Below are 7,174 nucleotides of genomic sequence, written 5' to 3'. Positions count from 1 at the left end.
TCATGGATCCAGCCTGCTGAGCACATTTTACCGAGGTTTGCAACCAAAATACAAACTTTCACTTGATACAGTTAGCAATGGAGATTTTGGAGAAAAGACAATAGCCCAAGGAAGAGCCCTCATCGAAAATTTGGCTCAAGCCAATAGCAATGATTGTCTCGAATACGATCGATCGATGAAGCAAGCCGGAACAGACAACAAGGAGATAACCGAGTTGAAGAACATGGTGAGCCAGCTTCTGAAGAGCAACAATCGCCCAATCCATGCTTGTGAGACCAACAATGGCGCAGAAGATGAAGGACCTAGTGATATTGATCACATTAATCAGGCCTTTCAAGAAGAAGATGTGAACTATGTAGGAGCACTGGTGCCATATCAAAATCGCTCCAACAATGGTAACAACAACAACTTCCGGAATGCAAATTACAACAATCTCTCTTACCGCAATCCAAATGTGGAGAATCCTCAAGATCAGTACTACCCACCTCAGCAAAAAATCCTTCCAAAACAAGTTTCAAGGTGGAAACTTTAGAGGAATAGTACCATATCAACCGCGACAGCCATATAACTACCAAGGTACGAGTTTTAACAATCAATTTGTACAACAGCAGGGAGTCACGACGAACCAGCTAGCTTCACAAATCGGTTGAATTGAGCAGTCCATCCAGCAGCTAGTTATGACGAATGAAAAAGCATCTAAAGACGTGAACGTGAAAGTCGATTGCATGTACAATGATCTGAACGGTAAGTTCGAATCTTTATCTTCGCACGTCAAAAAACTGGACGTGCAAGTCGCCCAAACAGCCGACTCTATGAAGAGGCAAAGTGGAGTTCTTCCAGGAAGAGTTGAAGATAACCCTAAGAAGTTTTGCAACACCATAACCACATTGCCCGAAGAAGAGGCCAGAACCGATGGAAAGAAAGAAGAAACCTCAATCTTTGTACCACTGTACAAAGATGTCGATGCTAAGCAGCCACCATTTAAGGTATCTGAACGATCACTGTTTCAAAGGCTTACAAAAGCCGATGATCCGGGACGTTTTGTTTTCCAATGTTTCATTTCAGGAATCAAGTTCACAGACTGTCTGTGCGATTCCGGAGCCAATGTCAACATCATGTCAAAGACATTTGCTGAGAAATTGGGCATAAAAACCTTAAGGACATCGACGGTTAAGGTTATCTTTGGAGATTCATCTCAAAAAGATAATGAAGGGGCGATTCATGATCTACAAGTTCTAGTGGGAGACAAGATTGTTCCAGCAGATTTCCAAGTCCTGGAGATGGATAAAGATAAGGAGAGGCCACTCATTTTCGGGAGACCATTCCTAGCTACAGTAGGAGCAGTAATCGATCACGCAAACCGGCATGCTGTTTTCCTCAATGTGGATCGAAAAAGGTACTATCCAACTATCTTAGACGATTTTCCAAGCAAAGGAAATAGGCCAAAAGAGAAATAAAAAGAGAAGCCGAAAGCATTTGCAAAGATCAAGATCATCATTCCACCAGATGCAACAGAAACCAGTGAGGACCAAATCCAGGAGCTGGTCGAAAACACAAAAAGGGTTTTAAACAATATTAAAGTCCGAAAGAAGAGTAAAGGTAAGAAGACGGTTCCTCAAGGAGAGGAAGTAAAACCTCCAGCGACCGGAAGCGATAAAGCCACATCAAGTGGAGTGCCATTCAAATCAGCCTGATTCTTCATGTCTACGTCGAGCTAAACGACTTAACACAAAAGCGCTTAATGGAAGGCAACCCATTTAGGTACTCTTTCTTTTAGTTTTCATTTCCTTTTTACAATTTATGCTTTCTTTTTCTTTTAGGTTTCAGGTATTTTATAAAACAAAAACACAAAAAAAAAACAGAATATTAGAAAAACCAAGAAGAAAAAGGTAGGTTTTTAGCTGCTCGGCCCGGCAAAGACGAGAGGATTGGACAAAGGCCGCAGGAGGAAGAGCCGCGGTCGCGACCGACCGACCCGCGACCAAGGAAGCATCGACCGCGGCACCGTAAATGTGACCGCGGCCGACCCCTCGATCACCGCGGTCGCGCGTCTCCTGACCGCGGCCGTTGGTCGTTGAGGCGGAAGATCGGATTTCGGCCGTTTTTCAAAAGGTTCCCGGTGTTGCCTGGTGATTCCCGGTGTTACCTGGTGATTCCCGGTGTTACCTGGTGTTTTCCCGGTGTTGCCTGGTGATTCCCGGTGTTACCTGGTGATTCCCGGTGTTACCTGGTGTTTTCCCGGTGTTGCCTGGTGATTTCCGGTGTTACCTGGTGTTTTCCCGGTGATTCCCGGTGATTCTCGGTAAAACCCGTAAAGATTCTCCGTAAGTTTTAAACTTTTCTTATGTGCAAGACAAGAAAGTAAGTTCCCGTAAACTTAAAAATTCCCGGAAATTTTCCGTTTTTTAAAGAAAAGAAACACACTTTTTGGATCAAAACTCCTTTTTCTCTTCTCTTCCAAAAGACTTGGAGATTTAGGAGATAGAACACATTTTTCAATTCTTAAGCTTTTTAAGAGGTTATTGGCTCAAACCTCACTATTTTTCAAAGCTGATTTCAATTCTGCCATCAAATCTCTCTTTCCAGCTAGGTATGAACCTCAAACTCGCCATTTTTAATTGATCTCAGAACTTAGGGTTTTCTTAAAAAGCTCAAATCTCTGTTTATTGATGGTGGAAATAGCTTAAGAACAATAGATTATCCTTTTAGGTTATCTGAAAATCGTTTTTAACAACTAGCTTAAGAGGAATTGAAATTTTGAAATTTGGATTCTACATGCTTCACAAAAATCGAATTTGGAACAGAAAAATTGATGAATTTGATTAAGTCTTGGGTGATTAGTGATTAGTATTGGGTAAACTTTAGAATTTACATGGAAATTGCTCATAAAAACCGATTTTTAGAAGATTTCTATGTTGAGAACATCAAAAATCCGAATCTGGTCATGAACTACTTGATTTCTCTGATTTAATATCAATTTTGTTTGCTCATGGTTTTAATTAATCTCTTTATGCTAGTATTAGTATAACAGATCTTAATGTGTTAAAATCAGCATACATATTCACTCTTTTTCCAAGAATCATTTTGTTTTGCAGAAAAATGGAACAAACCAGATCCCGAAGAAGCCGTCGCACTGGTGACAGCTCTAAGGACATTCCCGATGATGCTACTCTATGAGAGTACATGCTGAACCAAGCCCGACCGAGAAGGAGAAACTATGTGATGAGATTGCTCCAGCACTCAAGAGAAACACGAGCAGCTCCTGAGCCACCACAGATTCGATACATTGGGAGGGAGACAAACCCGAGAGTGGACTATGCAAGACGTTTCAAGAAGCTGAACATCAAACCCACGCCTTGCATTGATTATCATACACTCGAGATGCTTGGAATCAGAGAGGATGTGATCTGGTACATCGATGCACTTAAGCTGAGACCCAACATGGAGCTGAACCTTTCGACTTATCCTGAGCTAGCCTGTGAGTTCTTAGCGACTATCACACTCCACCACACGAAGAGGAGGAACCCCAAAGCATCAGATGGCATTCTGTCATTCTCTATCCGCGGACAGCCTTACTCTCTCACCATTTCTGAGGTTTGTGAAGCTCTTAAGCTTCCATACACTGATGGCATTTACCTTGAAGATGAACCTGATCTTAACCTGTGGAGAGAGATGGGTCATGGAGTCTATGATAGCGGGAGATCGAAGTCAGCCCTTCTTACTCATCCAGCAGTGAGAGTTGTGCACAAACTCTTAGCACACACGATCTTCTCAACATGGGAGGTGTTTTGAAGACTGAGCTCATTACACTTTAGATTCCATTTATGGACGATCCACGACTTGCCTGCTTTGCCTGGATCATAGCGCAGAATATGGTAAAGGTGAAACATGATTTACATGGTTGCGAGGACGCTACTCCAGCTTACGGGAGTGCTATTACAGCGATACTACAGGCTATAGGATTTGATTTCTCATCTGATGATCCACTTCCCGATGTCTGGTATGACCTACTTTATCTCTCTCGCGATCACACTATCTCTCATGCCGCTTTCGATCAAGACATGTTTGGTTACAAGTATTGCACTGGCACTGAGGAGCACCGAGTCAGCCTGCCTTCAGCATCTATCCCGAGATTGTGTAACGGAGGACGTCCACGATGGAGTCCAGAACCTGATGATTTTCTGCCATCTGTACCTCGTCTACCATTCACCATTGGCCAATACATAGTGGCCAAGGCAAAGCGTGATGCAGCTGCGGCCCGTGCTCACTTTCAGCCATCTGTTTCGACCGGCCACACCTCATCTACATCATCGCACTCATTCTGATCTGGAGCGCAGAGTTGAGAGACAGGGACGACGCTTTGAGCGCGTTGTCACCTTCCTACAGGAGCAGCACCAGTTCGCAGACGACACATCGGAGGATGAGTGATTGATCAGCACTTCACTACCATCACGGTTCTATCATCATTTTCTTTTTTTTTCTTTTATCTTATTTATTTCGCTTTTATTCACCATCTTCTCGCCAAATTTTTCACACTGGGGACAGTGTGATTTAAGTCTGGGGGAGGATGTCTATCCGTACTAATCATTTTCTTGCTTTTGCTTTTAAATTTCAAGCACTTTTTAATTTTTAATATGTAACCTATTCGACATTAAGTATTTTTCAGGAATGTTTGACGCAAAACTATGATGATTTAGACCTGCACACTTCTACACTATGCATGATAGCTCATTTGTGGTTAGCACTAAACTAGGCGGTAGCTAGAGTACTTGCACTACGAACTCCCACTAGAGGACTTCTATTCATGGAGATTCTTTCTGACAGGATATACTAGCTCATTTTATTTGACCTTAATATTGACATCTAATTTTCTCATCATTGATTTTAGGCAGGCATCAACATACACATCTAGGACGCCTTTTACCTTCACTTTTACCACTCTTTGTCGTCCTAGATGATCAATTTATCTTTATCTAGTACCATACCCTAAACCCCAAACCCTTGTTTTCAATCCTCATGCATTTTCTCTTTAGTTTATATCAGCAGATATGTGCAAAAACGTCGGAGAGAAGAGGAGCGATGCAGTTTTCAGTCACTCACAAAGGAGACTGAATGGAATTGGGAAGGAAGAGTATCAGAAACCTCATAAAGCTTTACAAGAAAGATATTAACTGGTAATTTCGTGCTCTCTAAGACTCTATATCTAAAGGTGTTCCCTTTATCTAAAAAAAAACGTGAAAAGAGAAAGGGAGACAAAAAGCCTAATGAGTCTTAGATTGTCGAAGTTTGTGGAGCAATAAGCAACCACTATTCGTTTAAGGAGCTATGGTTTTGAAAGATTTACAAAAATCTAAGTCTGGAGGAGTTAGGAGAGAACCTAAGGAAGAAGACCAGGAATCTATGGCAAGAAGAAAGTGACTGAAAACTGTGGATACCTACAGCTTCACTCTCTCTTACGGTTTTGCATAATATCCTGTATCCTCCAGACCTTCAGGTAACCCGTAAACACTTTAAGCCTTACCCCTAGAATAATCCTTTCTGACACCTAGCCTAGATTGCCTTGCCTAGATTTTCTTTGATGAGAACCACCGAGATTTTTAATGAATGTTAAGAGCTAGTTGACTGTAAGTTAGATCTTAGGGCATAGATTTCCGCATGACGGATTAACGGACTAGCTATGCATGTATTGCTAGTGAGAATTTTCTATGCTATTCCCGATTGATGCATACTGATCGATATTGGTCTAGAAGTTTGGTCTCTGAGATTTTGTTTAATTCCTGCGTTTTCAAACCTCTCGCCGAAATTTGGCCTTTGTTTTGTTTGAGGACAAACAAAAGACTAAGTCTGGGGGAGTTGATAACACCGGATTTTGACCATTTTTATGGATCACTTTAATATCTTTTACAGGTGTTTTTACTCCATTTTCAAAGGTTTTCAAAGGATTTATATGTTTCCGGATTTTAAAAGACTTTTCAGGTAATTTAGGATAAAGAGGCACAAAATGGAACAAAAAGACTCTTTTGGATAAATGCAGACCGTCAGAATTCTCATAGAGAGGTGAAGACCTTCTCACCGTCTGATCACCCTCAAAATTGGACAACTTATAGAAGAATCAACCAGCTTTCAAATGCACTTGGTTTGGAGATATTCCAACGGTTGGATCTCAAGATATTCCATTTGCCCCGGAGCCACTCGAAGACGGCCAGCAAGTCACGCGACCGCGGCCAGCAGCCTATTTCCCGCGGTCAGAAGCCTCCCGACCGCGGCCAACCACCAAATCCCCGTGGTCACGTCACTCCCGACCGCGGCCATCAAGTTCCGAATTAAAGCCCATATTTCTGAAGCCTAAAGTCATTCTCAGCCTCAATTCCGGAACCCTAGAGACCATGGAGTATTGAAGACTATAAATACTTGTCATTTAGGTCGTTTGTAGAAAAAACGATTGATACTTTACAGAAACCCTTTTCCTTTAGCCGTTTTTATGAGATTTTTGTAGAAGATTGTTCAAGTCCGAGTTCTTCAATAGACAAGCATCCTTTATCTCTTTTCTTTACTGTTTTTCATTACTTTTATTAAAACCGATGATGATGTCGACCTCAGTCATGTCTGAGTAGATCCCGAGTTGGGCTTAGGGTTCCCAAAAGGGGCTCTCATAATCGATTAAGACATCTAGGTTTATAGATCTGGGATTTCGACCTGTTCTCTGTTTATTTTTGTTCTTATTGCATGTATGCTTGATTGATCACCTAGTATCTGATCTAGATAGTTAGTGTTGCAAAAGTTTTCATTAAGTATCAGCCCTAGAATGAAACAGGCGATTTTTCCGTAGGAGTGGAAACCTACCTGCGGCGAGATCGTGAGTATTGACGAGTCTTGTGCAGCTCTTGCGTTCTCTCCCTTCCAGGGCCAGAGTGGAAACCTACTGGTCAAGGTTGCAAGAAACAGTTGGTTATGATCACGACAGTGACGTAGTCATACCGCCGTACTCTAGCTCTAGAACCCATATATCGTTATCCGTCAATCCCAATCTATCTACCTTAGTGTTAAAACCGATTATGATCCCTTAGAGTTTTCCCAAAAGCTCAGCGTTTTTAGCCATAGTTTACAATCCCATCGATTTTTATTTGCTTACTTAAACCTGCATTTCAATTCCCTTAGTTCGATATTTTACTTG

The sequence above is a fragment of the Eutrema salsugineum genome, unplaced genomic scaffold (genome assembly GCF_000478725.1).
Source record: "Eutrema salsugineum unplaced genomic scaffold, Eutsalg1_0 scaffold_7, whole genome shotgun sequence".
NCBI classification, from domain to species: Eukaryota; Viridiplantae; Streptophyta; class Magnoliopsida; order Brassicales; family Brassicaceae; genus Eutrema; species Eutrema salsugineum.
The sequence above is the reverse complement of the archived record's forward strand: the minus strand, read 5'-3'. Positions refer to the sequence as shown.